The following is a 19,385-nucleotide window of genomic DNA, read 5'->3' as shown; positions in this document are numbered from 1 at the left end:
ACCGCAGGGAGCACGCTAGCTTTGGCTTTTTATTACATTCTTTGCATAATGACATGAAGTCCCTTTGCTTGCCAGCCAGAGAGCATACAAAATTCAGACAAGATTCTAGGAAGCAAAATGCTCTGTCTTCTCTGTTTTTGGAAATCAGCAAACTCTGCAGCAGTGGGAGCATCCAGCTCATGGGGGGTGGGGCGGGGAGGTGGGTGGTGGCGGTCTGGTCATAGTCACATGTAAAGTGTCCTTGTCACATCTAAAGCTGTTAGTTAGTTCAAGCCTTTTGCTTCTCACTCTTTTCTAATCGCTGGCCATGTACTCCCTTTTTCCTCATTATTTCAGTCCCACAGAGGGCAGGTGGACAAAGAGAAAAGAAGGTAAACTTTATGACAAGTTGGATAAGGAGGAAGGTGCGTAACATCAATCAATCACCAAATATTAAGCCACACATGGGATAGACCCGGAGGTGCCTGGGCTCACATCTGCCTGGTTGTCTTTTCCCGAAAGGGCCAGGATAACATTTCTTATCTTTGCCACTCCCCGTCTGCATACAGGCTCTCTTTCTCTTCGCCTTGAACCCCCTTGAACTTCACGACTGCCTCAACAAACAGAAGGTAGCAGAAGTGACCTTGCAGGACTCCCAAGGCTAGGTGATAAAGGACATTATGACTTCCATCTGCTTCTTGGTCTCTCTTGGGGCTCCAGGCCTTAGAAACGCCACCATGCCACAAGGAAGCCCAAACCAGCCCAGGCAGAGAAAGGCATGGAGAGGCCCACATGGAGAGGGACCCGAGGCCACCAGCCACCAGCCAGCAATGACCTCCAGACTTGGGGGTGATGAGCCGCAGATGAAGGTTATGCCCACGAGCACCATAGCTGTTGTATGCCCTTGAGTTTTGGTATAGTTTCTTACGTAGCCATAGTAACTAGAACATTTCCTATCATTTTAATCAGCAACAAGAGAACCCAGATTCAGAGGCTGCCGAGAACGATCATCTGTGTTTCCTTTTCACTAGGGTTGCTGGCGCCGGCTGCAAGAATCAGTGCCAGGACTCGCTAGATGGGGAAACTGAGGCACAAAGCCCACGCTCCTTAGGATCACAAAGTGAGGGAAAGTCAGTCTCAGCCTTCAGGCCTAACTCTTCTGATAACCACCTAGCAGAAATACCCTTCCATGGCAGCAAGAAAACACATAACCAGGGCCACTATTTTTTTTTTTTTTTTAGGATCCTTATATTATAAAAAAGGAAACTGAGGCTTAAGGGGGTTTCTACTTGCCTTAGGTCCCTCAATTAACAAATGACCCTGCTAGTAGCCTGAGTACAAAACCCACACTCTTCCCCCAAACTCCTTCTAGCCCACTGACTCTAATCCAGGCTGTGCCACAGAGCCAAACCTGCCAAGGAAACTCAGAGTGCTTTGCTGATTTCTAAGGTATTTTATTGAACTCTGTCCCCCTACTTCCCCTCTCCATCCCCTTCCCCCCGCAACTTAAATCTTCACTCATTGGGGAGGGGGCTTCTGCAGTGGGCGATCCAGGGAAAGGCAGCCAGCCAAGTTCCTAGAAAATGGAATTAGAATCCTTTGCAGATGAAAGTACTTTATTTAATGGAGTTTAATAAATTAAGGGAATGAGCCTAAATGAGTTCAGAGAAGAGGGTCTCTGGGTTCTATAAAGGCATGCCATGTAACAGAATCCAGAGCTGTGGCCTTGTGTTAATCACGGTCCCCATTAGATACTTCTCCAGCTCTCCCGTGGTATCTACCTTTGCCTGTTGACTTTGAGTTTTCACAGTCACTGTTTTGACCATAACCACATTTAAAGGGCATCTCTAAACATCAAAGTTAAATTCTCCTCCCACAGAGAATGATCTTACTGCTGAAAAGAAAAAAAGTGCTGAATATGGAAACTCACAGGAAGGGGATAGAAGGTTAGTCTGAACCCCAAGACAGGAACGTTTGATAGTATGCTTTACTTTCTGTTTCTTTACAATGGGCCTGACCGCCCTTCAACATGCTTTTTCTCGATGACAGTGGGGGTAGCCAAAGGGTCAGCAAAGACCTGTCATGTGGAGTTTGTTGTACTTTTGACCATCCACGGGGGCGAGCGCCTCTCCCATCACAGGAGGTGAGCTGGCCCCTCAGGTGGACCCCACGGTGTTGGAGGGATAGGACCGAACAGTGATGGGAAGCTGAGGTTCACTAAGGTTAGGAACCTTCAATGATCTCCTCCGTGAAATGGAGCACATGTTCTCCAGCGTGTTCAGATGGGCTGAAAGGGGGGAAATTAAGCCCTCGCAGGTGCAATGCAAAAGAGCTGTCAACCAGCAAAACAGAACCCCAGATGCCATGGGGAGGAGCAGACACAGAAGAGAAAAGTCCTGGAAGGGACCCGGATACAGCAGCAGAAACAGTTCCCTGTGCACGAATTTCACTGCTTATCACTTGCATCGGGACTATATTCTGCCAGATTTCACAAGGCTGGCTGTTCCAGTCATCAAACATACTGGAATAGGGCACCTGGGTAGCTCAGTTGGTCAAGGCTCTGCCTATGGCTCAGGTCATGATCCCAGAGTCCTGGGATCAAGTCCTGCATTGGGGAGCCTGCTTCTCCCTCTGCCTGCTGCTCTCCCTGCCTATGATCTCTCAATCTCTCTCTCTGACAAATAAATAAATAAAATCTTTACAAAGAAAAATATACTGGAATACTTCCATACCAGTGCCTCCTTTCCCTTCTCTGCCTGGGGACAACGAATGGGTCAATGATTGGCACAGCAGGTCCTCCTAGACCTCACTCTAAAACAAGGGCTTGGCACACTTGTGCCCACAGCGTAGGGGTGGTTATGGATCTGCACATTTTCCCAGACCTAGCAGGGGGTTTTCTGATGACAGACGTGGTGGCAAGTGAGGACCAGGGAAGACTCAGCCTGGGCTGGGAGCCGTCTTTCTCCCCAGGAGGATACTTGAGCCTGTTGGCCTCTGAAGGTGTCGGAAGGCAAAGGACAGAGGAAACAAACCACTTGTCTCTTTCCTCACTCCATAGGGTGCATGTTCCAGTAAAAGGCACCGGCTACAGGCTGGGTCAAGGCAGAGCATTACTGGCTATGTGAATTTGGGCACACTACCTACGCTCTGGATTCCTGGAAAATTTTAACGGTCTTCCATCAAATGTTGAACGCTCTTGGACGATGACGAATGGCCACATTGCCCCAAACACAGAGAGCTGAAAGCTTGGAAGAAGTGTCTTCTGAGGAGACTGGCTCCGGTATTTCCCCACAGAGTCCCCATGTGACCCCGCACAGGGCTGATTGAAGAGGCTGGGAGCCGGGAAAACGTTCCCGGCCGGTCCTGTTGCTTGAGATTGGGAGCGCCACGAATTGTCCTTGGAGACTTGTCTTGGTGGGTCTGGCTTGGTAGCAGGGCCAGGAAGATCTCAATGTGGTCTGTGGTGACGAGAGGAGACTCTGAGTGACAAAGGGAAGGAAGGGGGCAGGGAGGCAGTTCAGGTCTGAAAGGATGGGCTCCCCCAAGGGGCAGACAGCTGTCCAGCAGGGGTGGAAATGGCACTTGCTGCCAAGTTTATCAGCGGTGGGGAGCAGAGGAAGTGTAGGTGGCAGGTGCCCTTGGGTGTTTCTTTGACTCCTGGGGTCATGGGAACTTTCCCATCCTTTTTCTCAAAAACCGGTTCTGCCGCTGGAGGCACATCATCCATCTTATTCTTTCTTTTCATTCCCAGTTGCTTGCTCAGTTCCCGACACCCAGTAGGTATGCAGTGACCTTTTCTAAGGGATAAAAGCCCCAGAGCTGATAAGAAACACAGAAGCCCCATCCCCCTTGCCAGCACCTTTAACCACCAGTTGGGTTTCCCATTCTCTCTTGGCCAGGTGTGATTTCCACTAAGCACCCCAGGCTTGTCCAGTTTCTTTTCAAACAGCCACACCCAGTGTCCAGTTTAAACACAAAGCCACTGACCGCTCCTTCTGAACAGCTCATTGAGGTCCTATTCCTAGAAGCTGTGATCTTATCAGACAATTTCCTCGTGTGACAGTTTCCGTGGCAACTGGTGTCTTCATAATCACAGGAAGGCCACGAGGACACACACACACGGTGGGGGGCCCTTTGCTCTGTTCCTTCCAGCTCCTGCACCCCAGGAGCACCCTGGCAGGGGGATGAAAACAAATCCAGCCTCAAGAAGCTGGGTGTCTAGTCTCAAGCGCCCAAGCCATGTCTGCAAGCCACGGCTGGCACCGGCTAGGACAACGCCACTTCACCATGGTGGAGAGCAAGGCATAACAAGAGAGATGCCATTTTCTTTCATTTCCTCACAGGGGTCTGGGAAAAGAAGGGCCCCTGAATCCACTTCACAGTTCTTAATGGCTGTCTCCTCTCCATGATTCACACCCGATGAGCCACGCTTGGTGACCTCATGCCCGTCTAGTCCTGAGTGTGCAGTATTTCCAACTTTCACATCTGGACGAACCATCCTAGCCAAGGTGCTTCATTGTGTTGTGGCCCAGCAGCATCTGGTTACCATATTGTTGCAGCAGCAAGCGGCCAAGTCCCTGAGGATGGAGGTCATGGAAGGAGGTGGTACCTAAGCAGGTCCTTCTCTGGGCCACCTCAGCAGCCCTGACCCCGCCTCTGCCCAGCCCCTGTGCTTTATGTTATCCTCCTGCTCCATTCCTCTGGTGCCCTTCTGTATTCTTCACTCTTCCTGCGTCCTGTTCCCATTCCTTCTCTTTCTCTTGTTCCTTCTCTTGCATTTTAATGTTCTGTCTTAAATAGATTCTCCTCTTGTTATACAAGACTCAGCACTCCAAACCTTTAGACTCCTATCTAACATACCTTCCTTGACTGCTCTCTGGATGTCTGCAAATACCTTTTCCCTTTGCCCAAACCAGCGGTCCCTACACAGCCCTGCTGTCCACATGCCCCCTGTCTCACCAGACCTCATTTACTCACCAAACTTTTACGGAGGACCTACTAGGGGCCAGGCATTCAGCTAGACACAGAAGCTACAAAGATAAATGAGTCTCCAAAAGCACACACTTGCCCTTAAGGAATTCAAGTCTAGGCAGAAGACTGGTGCAAACATCGATACTCTTGTGGGGGTGGGAAGACGGGGCAATAAGTGAGGGGCTTGGGGGTGGCCTCCTGAAGGAGGAGCCTGAGATGGGTGAAGGGCACCTTCCAGAACACCTCAAGGGCCACAACCTCCAGGAAGTTTCCCTGCCCCCTCCAGCCCACCACAGTCACCACTTCCACAGTAGTACTTGAAATTAGTAGTACTTTCTATCTCTACCGCCCAGTCAGCATTTTATTCTAGTCTGCTTTGTCACATTGGTTTTTTTTTTCTTTCACTCCTGCCATATATGGTAGGTTTTCGTAGGTTCACCTTCTGTCTCTCCCATCAGAGTGTAAATCCCGCAAGGATGGATTTTCTTTGCCATTTTCCATAGACGTCATTCACACTGACTGAGTGCCTTGATTCCCTCATCCTGAAAGCACCCAGTTGAGACTGAGGGCGTTCACATAGGGCAAGGGCTCCCCACTGCGTCCCTGCTGGCTTCTTGGAGATGTCGTTTATGGAGGCAGAATGACAGGATCTGAGTTCCTCATCTACTGCTCTTAAGTACTGTGACCTTAGTCAAGTTCTTTAATCTCTCTGGGCCATAGTCCCCTTTTCAGTAAAATAACAATGATAATAATTGTATTCTAACTCATGCCCCTCACACAGAAAGCACCCTCTGAACTTAATCTTCTTCCTAGGATTCACAGTTTCTAACATAAGAAAAGCACTTCATTTCTCCGGGCCTGTTTCTTTACTTGCAACATCAAAGGACCGAACGGGATCATCTGCCAGACCCTCTCCAGGGCTTCGATGCTAAAATCTATTAGTGGATTGACCCCATAGCCCCATTGCCTGCAACAGTCCCAGTTTAGGCCTATTGTTTCAGATAATGTTAAATAACACCTCTCTCCACTCTCAGAATTATTCCCATTTGAATGACACGTTGTATGTATGAGCGAGCATGGCTATCTCGGTGTAGCTTAGCTTCATGGGACCGTGGGTTGTCATCCTTGCTCTCCCTTCCAGGGAGGAGGTAAGGGGAACCGAGGACAGCCTAGTCTACACAAAAAGCCAAGCATCCGCTCCTCTTGGAGCTCAGGCTCCATCTCCGGTACACAGCTGGTCTTTCGGTTGGCAGCCACCCTCAAAGCGGTCGCCCACTGGGTTGGCCTTCATCCTTGTTTGGCTTGAGTGCCAAACCTAGGCAGTCTGGCACTGGGCCTCCTGTCTCTCGGCATCCATCTATAGGAAAAGCAGATATTTTGTGAACAAGTCCTGCCATGGTCTTCCAATGAAAACATCTCAGTGGGATTACATGGAGATATTTTCTTTGTCAATCTCAGTAAAGCTATTAGAACAGAAAACCCGGCTGAAACCCACTGACAGTTCCTGGGGACTTGGGACTGATTTAGTTACTCTATAAAGGGTACTTAGTGTTCTACTCTTGGAAGCTTCTGAAGGTATTGGCCTTGACCAGTAGGAGCCTGAATGTCTCTCTCAGGGACATGTGTCACGGTGGGAGTACAGCTTGATCCTTGACGGCTCCAAAACTTACGGGAAATGGGAAACTAGCCTACCAGGTGGGGACACCCTGAGATGTCCCAAACCTTCATCAGTAACTTTTTTCTTCTCATTCCCTTTACTCCAGGCTCCATTGTCAAAAGCTCTCAAATTCTTACATTGTCCCTTCCACTTAGTTTTCTGCATAGTTTAGATCCCCCACATTCATTATGGCCTTGGTGATTTCCACAAGAAGGCCAACATCAGTGATGTCAACCTTCCCAACCCTGCACTTCTTGGGAAGCTGTGGAAGCAAAATGTCCCTGGGGGAACCCTGTGGTCACCTTCCTCCTTCTAATCCCAACCCAAGGAAGGTTTCAGGTCTGACAGCCTGAATGACTTTTTGAAAGTCGTAAGGAATTCTGGAAAAGGATAAGAACATGTTCTTTAGCCTCTGTCTTCCCACAAAATCAGAGTGCAGAAACAAAGTGTTTCTCTAAGCATATTATTCTTTTAGGTAGAGAGAAATTGAACTCGTAAATTGGTCTTCCAGATAAGCGATGTCCAAGAGAAATTTCTGTGATAGGAGACATTCCAAAATCCTCACTGTGCAACAGAGAAGCATTAGCCACGTGGAGCTACTGAGCGTTTGAAATGTGGCTAGTGCGACCGAGGAACTGAATTTTAAAACTTTACTGAATTGTATTTCATTTCAATGTAAATAGCCACGTGCTCCTAGTGGTGACCACAGTGACCGGCATAGGTTCTAGACACTTAGGCTTCCTGGCCATATTATGTGCTATTCAAAACATCACTTTGGCAAAGCAGAATAGCCAAAGTCACTTCGGCTAGTTCCTTAACACGTCCTGTCCAGTTATGGGATTGTGAATGTATTTGCCACCAAAAGAGCATTCTTTCATTCATGGATGCACTCATTCATTTAACCAATATTTCCTGGACACGTGCTAGGAACCAGGCAGGCATTGTCATAAAACTCAGGAATATGTCAATGGAAAAACGGCATCGAGGTGTTGATAGCATTATTGTTACTATAGAATTAGGAGACCTGTAGAAACCTCCCTGCACCCCCTAATCTGACCGTATCTATGCCGTGAACTAAATATTTAACAAGTATGCAAATGCATTTGTGCATAAGAGGGTCACCCTGGGCAGGTAAGTAGCAGCTCCCAATCTGCTATGGTGAGAGAGGTAGAAGGAGGGAAGATCCTGAATTCATGATGGCAGGAATCGCAACAGGTCTGTGGTGAGGTTTCCATCAAATGAGAACAAGGCCACCAAAGAACTCCAAGAGGTAAGGTGTGTCTGTTGGTACTTTGCCATAGCTCATGGAACAGGGTGGGCCAGGGGCGTCCACAGCTGCCCCGGGCAGCATCTCAGAGAACAAAACAGCTGCTGAGCCATTGTCCCATGAGAAGGTGACAGGACGTGAAGCACAGAAAGATGGCACAACCAACTGTGGGCATTTCAGAGGACAGGAGAGCAGTGAACTGAGCAGGAATGTGGCCAAGGCAGGGCCTTAACACTTCATTGATGATCAACCCAAGTACTGCTGGGACTTTCCTGGTCATAAATAGCCAGCTAGGACCTCAGGTAAACGTTTTATTGCAGCCTCTGAAGAGCATGCAGCCAGGGGCAGGGGAGAGGGTGGAAAAGGTGGACATGGGACGTAGACTCCCAGTCACCATCTTCAAAGGCTTTTCCCAAGGGACTTGGAAGGGCACTTCCATTTAGTAAATTTAGTAAAAAGCTGTGGCTCTCTCTGCAGGGTCCTAAAACAGTATGTAGGTCTCCAGTGATCTGGAAGAGTAGCATTCTGATCTTACAGTAAGGTGTCCCTGCATCCTCATTGGCCGGAGGCCAAACTCTTCTTCTCCACCCCCAGGACCCACGTGGAAGGGCCACTGATTGTCTGTTCAACCAGAACTCGCAGACTGGGGTTCCTGGCCCTATAACACAGCTCTGGTGTCTCTCGGAGCTGTGGCCCTTGGAAGGACAGCAGTTGATTAGTTGACTAATAGAGCCTGAGAGATCTAGCATGCCAGTGCTGCTGCCCAGTAGCCCTTCCCTTTGTCCCTCTAAGTTAACAACAACATTTGCATGAAAACAGGATCTTTGCTGCTGCACCCTCTCTCCTTCCTCCCCAGCTCCCTTCCTTTCTGGTCGCCCTATCTCCATCCTTCCCAGGCCCTGGTCCAGACATCATCTAAACAAGGACCCACCACCCCAACTCCAAGAAGGGGCCCTGCCTGACCATTAGGATGCTTCACAGGACATTGGCTCTCTGCAGGGAGCACTGCATAATATTAATTCTTTCCAAGTCCCAACTGTCAACATTCGATGGTCTGGTCCCATTGAGAAAGACTTGCTCTAAAACGTCCACTCTTCTAACCCAAAGGGATCACCACACTGTAGTTTGAGAGAGGTTTCCCCTTCCCTCCCAGGAGATCAATCCTCCTAATTATCTTAATATAGGCTTATGTGAAAAAACAAAAACAAAACAAAACCCTGCCATCTCTAGGCACACAGAAAATGAACGGGGGCAAGTAGGGGAAGAGGAGAGGGTCAGAACGCAGCCAGGCCACGTCAGTTCGGGCCAGGAGAGACCAGATGGACTGTATTTATCGGGTCTTGGTCTTTGGCAACCAAACGTTGTTTTAAGATTGTTCTGACCTGATTCCAACTCTCCCAGTGGGCCATTACTTCTATGAGCACCAAAGGTAAGCTCTGAAGGGACAAGTGAATAGACAGGAAACTGGTGTCTTTAAATACCATTGTTTGTGGTGACAACAGAGTTACTCTTTCAGTAAATCGTTCAGACCCTATGTGGGGGCTTCAAGAGCTTTATGGAGCACACCCTTGGGTTTAGAGATACTCTGACCCCTCTCCCTTCGTGCGCATGTTCATACCCATTCTGAAATACTTATTTCAATATACAGCTTCTCTTCCAACCCCCACTTTGGGTTCCAAGAGTTTCTTGGGAGATTACTCTCTGCACTCATGGAGCACAGACACACCTAGACGTTGATAGCAAGGAGGCATCTACTTCCTTCTAATATCAGGGCAAGTGAATCAGGGCCCATGTGTCCCTCACACGCAGGGACAAGAGGCCCAGCTGGAGGGTCTGGCCAGACCTGATGCAGCTCAGACGTGGCCCTTTGCTCCTACAGCAAGAGGAAAATCCTGTCAAAATGGCTTAACGATCTTCTAATATTTCCATGCAATTAAGGCCACATCTGTCTCCCAGGCCCCCACACTCCTTTGCTAGTGCACAGACATGAACCAAACAGTCTGTCTTGTCGATCTGGAAGGTAACAAAGAGCTCCATTCATAACTGTAGGCACTTGCACTAGTTTTTTTTTTTTTAAAGTAAAATAGAGTTTTCACTTTGAGAATAACCTGTGTGGCAAGCAAGCGAAGGATTTTTCCCCCCTAATAAATCAAATTCAACAGCCTAATAAAATGCTGGCTCCCCCACTCCCCCCACCACCGCCTCCTCCTCCCACTGTCCCACTCTCTGCCAACAATCGCTTGGAATACAGACTAGTGGTTGCACCCGAAGATGGTAGGGGAAGGGGAGCTGGGGGCATGAAGGGAATTCAAACACCTTTTGAAGGTGGGATGAATTTGTTTGGCAGATGAAGAGCTGAGATGGGTGGGGGTGGGGGTGGGGCTGGGTAGATAGGGAGGTAGCCTGCCTTCCCCTCCCCCACTTTACCTCCTTTCTCAGCCTTTCTGGGCTGGTTTCAAAACACTCCTTTTCTTCTGCTGCTCCCTTTACCCTACTACCCATCCCCAGGCATTGGGTAAACCTTCTGCTTCCTTCTTTTGCATGGGGAGGAACAAGAGAACCAGGTTCCTAGGGATGGAGCAAGGGCTCTTGGACCACACCTGCTGCTAAGCCCTGCAGGATCTTGCCTCTGCTCAGAACAAGGCTGAGAGATCTCCCTGGTCTTTGAAGCCTCCAGAGAGTGAGTTTGCAGGAGATAAGTGCTGATAAACATCGAGTTTGGTGCTTATCTGCAGCAAACACAATCTTTTGAGGTTCTCTCTGAGCTCACAGGCCATAGAGACTCTAATCAAAAAAACAGAAGGGAAAATGCAAAACCAAGCAGTATTTGCTGCTGCTTTTTCTTCTTCTTTTTTGTTTTGTTTTCTTTTGACCTACACACTGGAAAGCCCAACATAGATACTATAAAACAGGGGACTCCAGAGCAGAAACACAACCCTGGGTCTTTGCTTTGTTCCATTTTTTGTTGTTGTTGTTGTTCAGCTGTCAACAGAGGAGATATTTTCAGTTCCGGACATGAGAGGATGAGCCAAGTGTTGACAACGACAATCTGCCCATAGCATTTACTATCCTAAAATGCTTTCACAGGCATTATGTTATTGGCTCTCATGACAACTCACTCTAAGACAGGCCCCATGGTTGATGAGTAAAGAAGCTGAGCCTGAGCTAGTCTACATGATTTGTCCACTATCATACAGCTTGAAGTGTGGGTTCCAGGAGCACCAGCCAGAATTTTATGGTCATTCTAGTCCATGCAGAGGCTCCGCAGGTAGAAGAAGACCCAGAAATCAAAATGGCCTTGAATCGGGGCATCTCACCCAGAAGCATTTGGAAAGCTTGGGTGGCAGGGGATGAACTGGGGTAGTGAGGGACTCCAAGCTTTGAAACACTTGAGTGATGCAAAAAAAGCAGAGGCGTGGGTGTCTTCTATTTCAGTGTGGTTTTTAGACCTGATTTCCTAGGATGGGATATTAGCAAGAGGCATGCATTAAAGAAGCAGCTTTGAGAACAAAAAACAGCGGGACAGGAACAAGGACTCCAGAGCTCGGGTCTCTGCTCCACCACTGACCTGTCATGAGCCCTTAAGGAAGGATTCCTTCTCAGATTTTCCATTTCCCCTTCCATAAAATGAAGGAGTGGGATCTATGGTCCTTAAGGCAGGAGGGTGAGGGAAGATGAGGGAAGCATGGAGAGCATTTGCTGCCCCATGAACACACTCTCTAAAAATTACACAACCACAGTGACAGTTTTAGGGTAAACTGTGGGTGCTCCTTGCCAAGACTAAGATGGAACGTTCAAAGGCAGAACCTGGCTACACATATCTCTCTCCGCTCCAGAGTTCGACGGCACTGATGGGGGAGTCTTTAGCTCAGGGAACTACTGATGGCCGTTCATGTCCCTAAAGACAGCAAGTTATCTCCACACTAGGTTCTGCTGAGCCTTTCTGCTCCATATTGCCCAGCCCCCCCCCCCCACTATGTATATGACGTTGACCATTTGCGGTTGGGTAGAAAGTAAACCATCTACAAAAGCCTCACCAGTAACATTACAGCAAAAGTAACTGGAACTCAGCGTGAGAGATCGTTTCTTGAGAGAAAAAGGTGATACCTGATTCACATGATCTCTCCTAGGAACCTAAATAAATCATCAATAGCCACAAGTAGGATGGGGAGTAAGACTTGTAGGGGGCGGTGTGGTGAAGCAAGGTGGCTCTTAATTTATCTCTGTTTGAATTTGTTAAAACAATGTATTTGTGTCTTTTCTATTTCATTAAGAATCAATTTTAAAGGATGGGCTGACAAAAAGAACATCGCACTCATGGTGGAGGTCATGGTAGAGAAACAGGGGTTTGGATGAAATCCCCACCAAAGGCTCATTCAAGTTATAGAACTCACTGAGGTTGGAGAAGGACCATGTTGCAGATGCCAGTGCTCCGGTGTGTGTGGTGGGCACCATCGAGACAGACGTGGATCATTTGAGTTGCATTTGGGAATAACTTACTTCGTGCTATGCGTTCTGGGTTTTTTTTTTTTTTTTTTTTCAGCTCCCAGGTAGCATGGCCCTGAAGTAGGTCAAAGAGTATAGCCTCATTTTACAGATGAGGGGCCAGAGCCGTGCTGGCCCCCAGGTCTCACTCTTTCTTTCTGTTTAATAGCAAGAGACCTTTCTCCTGCTTCTGGGGTGGGGGCGGGGAGGGGGTTCCTTGGCTCCCGGAGGGCAAACTATCATCCCCACATAGCCAGCTGAATTTGACAAATGCAGTTTGAAAAGGGTCTTCAGAAATTCTTGTCCATTTAAGAGTTAAGTCTCCTGGAGAAATGTATCTTGAGCTCAGAAAGATATCCCTACTCTCTTAAATACACTTATAGATCCTTCAGAAAATGCCCGCTTGAGGCATGGGGAGGAAGGCTTAGTATTATCATCTGGTTAGTACCATCCTTTGGAATACAGACTGGGGGCTGGACTGGTTTGGGGTGCTGAGTCAGGCTCTTCTCCGAATGGCAAGACATCTCAGTCTTGTCATGGTCCCTCACACACACCTGCATACGTACAAATACCTGCAAATTACAATGCATTTTGAAAACTACTAAATATCGCACCATAAATATTACTTATGCAAATAGTATTACAGTGGAAAGTATGCACATAGACAACACGGTAGCTACCTGTCTCTTTCAGAATCAGAAAAATAACCATTCTTTCTAGTTTTCTGAGCATATATATAGTATCTATTAAACATTTGCTTTGGAAAACTAGGGGGAAAACATGGTTTATTGATATATCATTGGCCATAAGCTCTGTTTTTAGATTTTTAGCTACAGTGGAGATTTTTATCTGTACCTGGCATGTCTTGGGTGTGTCTGAAACACACCCTCTCTGGGTTCCCACATTCTCTAAGTTGCTCAAGTGACAAAGGGATGCAGGATATCAAGCCAGCGATAAGCATTTCAAGCATAAGACTCTGCTACAGGTACCTATTGCAAGCACTTCAGAAGCCAGAGTGCTAACGTCACCATCAAAAGCTGTAGTTCCTGAACTCATATCACTCCTTTTTGCTGGAAGTTTCCTGAGTCAAAGATTCCTGACGGTCTTCTTTTTCTAGCAATTTCTAACTGGCTGCCCTGCACATATGAAATGAACATGTACAGCTCATGGTAATGGAAAGGAAGAAAATGTACTGATGCTGAGCGAGAGTGGGGGTTGGGGGCCTGAAGAGTGGGTTGCATGTTAAACCCAAGCAGCTTGCATTTCCTGTTTAGTGGGGTTGGGTGAAGGTTTTCAGTAGTAAGGTCTCAAGCTAACCCGAGCAGATAGCCTCCTTGGTCATGCCCCAGGAACTGGGATTTGGCCTCTGGATACCAGATGGAGGTTTCAGGATTAGAAAACTTCAGGATCAACCGCTCCCCGTTTCCAGCTGTTTGTTTCAATTGTCCTTTGCCTTATTTGTTCGGGGTTCTCCCTTTAAAGTTGGGTTAAACAGTTTCTCAGACCAGCCCATGAGACCCTCCGAGGATAATGTTAAAAACATCTCATTCTTGATACTCTTTTCTGTTTGTAGGAATCCTGTGAATTTCAAAGGGGACCTGGCATGTAAGGGTGGGGATGGTTCAGAATAAGGCCTGTGAAATCCAGAATTCTCCAGATACGGCCAAATTTAGACTCTGGGCTCATTCAAAGAATGAGTAAATCACAATCTCTTCTCGGCCTTTTGGCTAAGATCAAGTGTAGAATCACAATCACCCAGGTGTTATAATGTGACTTTTTATTTGCCTATCTTATCTAGAGACCTAATAATACTGATCACCGCTATGATTATTTCTTAACCGTCAAAGTGACCTATCAAGGAATTACACTGACTACCCATGCGCAAAGTTCTAAGTTCTAACTTCTAAGTTAGAGGTCAGCTCCCTGAAAATGAAGACCAAATGGTAGCTTTGGAAGTACTTTATTTTCCTGGATTTCTCCAGATCTTGGAAGTAAGTTATCTTAAATCCTTCAATACAAATGATAGCCATTATTAATTACCTTTAAGTTATTAGAGAGGAATTTAAGCATATAACAAGGGACCAGAACAAAGTTCTGGGCTGGTTTAATCCCTGTACACTGCTCAGTCTCTCTCTTTCTCTTTCTTTTCTTTTTTTTTTTTTTTTTAATTTTTAATATTTATTCATTTATTTTAGGGAGAGAGAGCACACAAGCATAAGCGGTAGGCACAAAGGGAGAGGGAGAACCCCAAGCGGACTCTGAGCTCAGCACAGAGCCCAACTGTAGGACTCAATCTCACAACCCTGAGATCATGACCTAAGCTGAAACCAAGAATCAGACACTCAACCGACTGCACCATCCAGGCACCCCTGCATTTTTAATGGAAAAGGCAGAAGATGAATCTTCTAGACTTATTTCCCTCTATACTGTGATTATAGCAATAACAATAACTGAGATTGTTAGACTACTTTATAGTTCAAGACATTTATCTTAATAGGACACTTCCCACACCTATAGTCTTACTTAATCACCATGATTAAGGGGGAAGTACGTAGTATTATTAGCCTTCCCCATTTTCCGGGTGAAGAAAGGAAGGCTCTGCAAGGGTAACACTTTATTCCTGATGGCAAAGCTGCTAAATAGAAGAATGTGAGCCCAGCCCCCCAGGCTCCAGACACCCAGGATTTTCCACGGGGCCACGCTGTCTCTAATGCACTCTCTGCCCCAAAATGCAGCAGCGGTGAGTACATTTCGTTTTTTCACACTGATGCCCTTTTCCTTTGCCCTTTTGATCTTGCCCCCTTGGTTAGACTGTAGGCAGTTTTAAGGCGAGATCTTTATCGGTCAGCTACCATTTTAACTTGTGGTGGGCTCCTTAGTGTTCCAGAGACACTTGCTGATTGATGGCATGCACTGGGCACGAGGCTGCTGGCTTTGACATTTTAGAACTGCACACTTCCTCCAGTGACACAGCATATGCCCCAGCAACAGGCCTCCCTGCCATTTTCTCAAAACCAGGAAACGAAACTGGCCACCGAGAGCAAATGACCACCAGCCCGAGCATTAGTGCAAACCAAGCAAAACACACCAAGAGGCAGACCTCGTGGCTCAGAAGGACAAAGGCATTCCATCTGCACTTATCGCTGCAGAAATGTCACCCGCTTCTTCCTCTCCTTCTGGTTTCAGTGGCAACCATCCTGGACTTCGCAACAGGTTAAATGGTGCACCTTTCTATATGTTCTTACGCAGCACTCACCCCCAGACCCACCGTTGGTGAAAATCCCGGTCTTGGTATGGCACAAGGACAGCCATCCCTAAATTTTTTAACTGAAGAATGTTCTGAGAAGGACAAGGCAGGGCTGTTTAACGTGCACAGGCGAGCACTCCCCACCCCTCCATTCTTCTTTTTCTACAGCCTCCTTTTCGCATCCTGTGTCTCTAACCTAGTCAGATCCCTAGCATATGGTATCACGGATTTTTTTTGGTGTGTGACTGCAAAAGTGTTTTCTCTCTGCAGCAAGCCACTGTGGAGCTCTGGGGGGCTACCGGGGCACAGGTAATAGTAATCTGAACCCAGGCGTCTCAACAGCGAGCTCCCGTCCCCTTCTCTTGCCATTATGCTGATTGCAACCCAGATAGGAGGAGCTTTCCGGAGCCAACGCCTCTCTGAAAAGAGACTGTTCCTCCAGGCTTTTTCATTCTGATGGGCGAGGACAAGAGGGAGAGAAAATAAGACACCAACTTCTTTGCATATGAATGCAACAAGATGTGTCTTTCTGGGTACCTTTGTTCCTTTTGAAAGGACGGGAGGCTGCCAAAGCGACATGGCTAATTAGACTAAGACAGATGGGCACATCAGAAATCATTCTGCTGGATCCTGCCCTTGCACAGTGTCAGGAATTTTCAGTCCTCTGCCACACATCATGTTGCTGCCAACCGAGTCCAAAGGACAAACGTGGTCTTTGTAGCTGGACATGAGACACCCCACAGATTCTAGACCAAGGTCGGATTTGTGGTCTGTGACTCACTTTGCTTATTATTATTCTTGGTGCTGTTGTGACTTTTTTTTTTCTTCTAGATAACCAACAACTTAGCTTCACCCAGCATCATCCAGGTTAAAAGGAATGAGGGGAAACTAAGGAAGCTTGTGGAAATGAGTAGAGCTGTTGCAGATGTTTCTCGGGATACCAACCTGGTTCTTTTTTCTTGAAGCATGGTTCCTGGACTTGGTGTATTTTCTTTTAGAGATAAAAACTTCCAGAGACCATGCTAGATCTTGTGAATTAGGACCTTAGGAGCCGAGCCCATGAACCAGGACTCTACTACAAGCGTCAGAACCTATGTTAGTGCTCAGTGACAAAACCTTCCACTGTCACTTTTGTTTGGAAAATGCTGCAGAAGACGTTGCTCCTCTCTTTCGCTTGGAGGCTCATGACACATATTAACTATTAGCAGACGCAAGGTTCTGATAAGTCCTGAGGCAAAGAGGCTTTTGCAGGTTTCTATAACCCAGCGTTCCCCACACTATTTTGAACACGGAATCTGGTTGCACAAAGTACCTTTGAACATCCCTCAGATGTGTTTTGGAAGCAATGAAATACTGGCCTTGACCGCACATCATTGGAGGACCCTACCTTCCTGGGTCTTGCTTGTCTTCTTTCCTGCCACAGCCTACCCAAAATATTCCAAGAGGGAAGTAAGCTCAAGACAGACAGCAATCACTTTTTTGGGGGGAGGGGAACTAGTCGATTTTTAGAATCCTAATGTGCTTGGGTTATGTGTTGGAAGCAATGTTGTCTACTCCTTCCTCCCATCTCCATCGTTATGTGGAAATACCGCATCTTCACAGGGGCTTTCCTGGAATCGTCCCATCCAAATGATATGCAGCCTTCAGTCCTTCTTCAGGACTCTACTTTTTCTTCTTCATGCGTACCACATTTCTATTACATATTCATTTATGCAAAAAGGTGATTAAAATCTCACCTGGCTAAACTAAACTCTCCAGAAGGCAGGGTGTCTGGTCTCATTTGTTCAGCGGGGAAGCCAGGACTCAGCTTGGCAGATAGTAAGCACTTGATAAATATTTGTTGCCTGAGTGCATGCCAGGCTTTTACTCTAGCGAATCACGTGAACACATGGGTCCAGGGAATGGGGACTCGCCGTGGTTCTGTCTGCACCTCAGAATTTCCTGAAATTCCTCTCAACAGTGCAAGGCTGTGCCCCACATCTCCTCCAGGAGAAGGAGGGTGTGGCAGGATCCCACGCTGACTACTGGCTGGGTGGGTGGAGAAAGGAGGGCACGCTGAGCTTTGTTCGGGTCCCTTAGGACTTACTCTAGGTTTTGGACAAGTGTCTCGGTGTTTGGGTGCCTTGATTCTCTGTTTAGTGCAACGGGTGTCCCATTTGCTGCTCCAAAATTACACCGTGAGCTGTCTACTTGGGCATTTTGAAATCCCGAAATGAGCGGTGATTCTGAAGTTCAAATCATGGTTACTATTTCCAGCACTGTGGGGTTTCTAGCACGTGGCTTTGACCCTCCGGCTTTGCCAAGAGGATTTTTTAAATACGACTTGCTCAGGAAGTCTTTTACTCGACGCTGGCCCTTTAACAGAAAAAGGACCGCTTTGTCTGTTAACCACCCTGTCTTACTTGACCTCTTGTTTTGTGGTGCAGAAGTTACACAAGCAGACCGTTGGACACGCATGCTGGCTCATTGGTGTTTTTCTCAGTGACATCTATCTCAGCGGCTCAGCAACCTGCACCCAGAGCCGGGAGCGCATGCGGAGACACCCCGCAGGCAGGCAGGTCTCGGGGTGAGGGGGCTCCATCCCACTGGGCAGCCCCAGAGCCCTGCGGGGCTAATCCAGCCCCAGGCTGTCAGCAGCACAGGAAGCAGAGGGCATGGCTGATGTACATGTCACCGTGTGGCTTATGGCCACAGCCTCGCCCTACCTTAGAGCCTGCACAAGCTGCGAGAGCAACAGGAAACGGCCAAGGGTGTATATATAGCCACATTGTGTTTATCCAAAGGTGCTGTTTTGCACAGATTATGATGAGCGTTTTCACTGGGAGAGGACATGGCATCTGCCTTTTCCGCAGGGCCTCCTGAGATGCTTGTAAAATTAATCACTCCACCTGAGAAGGAAGAGGAACATGACGCCTTTTGGGTTTCTTCCTTTTCAAGGTGAACAGACCAGCACGTTTTCTTTTCCAAAGGATTTCCGGATCCATTCAGCCAAGGCTCAGAAAGGATGGGAAACAGCAATGGAAAAATGCAGGATTTTCATGAGCCTCTAAATACAACCCATCTGGGAAAATCATTCATTCCATAGATTGAGTTTCCCCTGAAATGCATTAATTAGACTTCGCTTCCCCTCCACCCCGCCCCCCCTTCCCCTTACATTCTCCTGGCAGACAAATCCGTCCATCCCTTCCTAGTACAGCCCTCACACAGCCTTTGGTCTAGCTCCCTCAAATCCCACCAGGGCAGAGCTCACAGAAAAGTCATGGGTGCCCAGGCTCGCGGGGGCCCAGCCCTCCACCCCTGACCCCCTGTGTTCGCAAAGAGGAGCGGTCAGAAGGAAAGGAAAAAGGGTCCTCGTTCCAGTCCCTCCCTCAGAGCAGAGCCATTCTGCACTCTGGATGTGACCTCCTTGGGGTGCCAGTTTATTTGTCGAATTCTAGACTCTGAGCCTGTTCTCGAGCCGGGCGGTGGCTTTAGCAGCTCGCATTGGCCTGTTCCACCTGCTGAAGAAACTTGGGAATGAGCCCTGGGAAGAGCGGGTCACTGGAATGCTGGTCTCACAAAGGCAGGCCTAAATGCTTTGGTCTACAGGGCATGCTTGGGGGACTCCGGGGAAATTAGGAAACTGCTCTGAGATTCGGATTTTCATCTGTAAAATGGGCATAATAAGGGTGTGAGCAGTGGATGAGAGAATCTGAGTCTAGTCGTCAGCCTCGTACGTGAGTGAAGGTGACGCTTTGCCATCAGAGCCGAGGTAGTAAAACCATGAAATCAGACTGGGA

At 47.7% G+C, this 19,385-nt stretch overlaps 1 protein-coding gene and 1 pseudogene across 2 annotated transcripts in view; one reads left to right on the top strand and one right to left on the bottom strand.

Annotated features, from left to right (window-relative positions):
• The window catches only part of FLI1 (Fli-1 proto-oncogene, ETS transcription factor), a 123,263-nt gene that overhangs the window by 59,692 nt on the left and 44,186 nt on the right, over positions 1-19,385 (bottom strand). The gene's annotated exons all lie outside the window — the stretch shown is intronic.
• On the top strand, positions 14,067-14,153 carry LOC122914675 (annotated as a pseudogene).

This window comes from Neovison vison, chromosome 7, assembly GCF_020171115.1.
Source record: "Neovison vison isolate M4711 chromosome 7, ASM_NN_V1, whole genome shotgun sequence".
Classification (NCBI taxonomy): domain Eukaryota; kingdom Metazoa; phylum Chordata; class Mammalia; order Carnivora; family Mustelidae; genus Neogale; species Neogale vison.
Note: the sequence above shows the minus strand (reverse complement) of the source record. Positions and strands in the feature narration are given on the sequence as shown.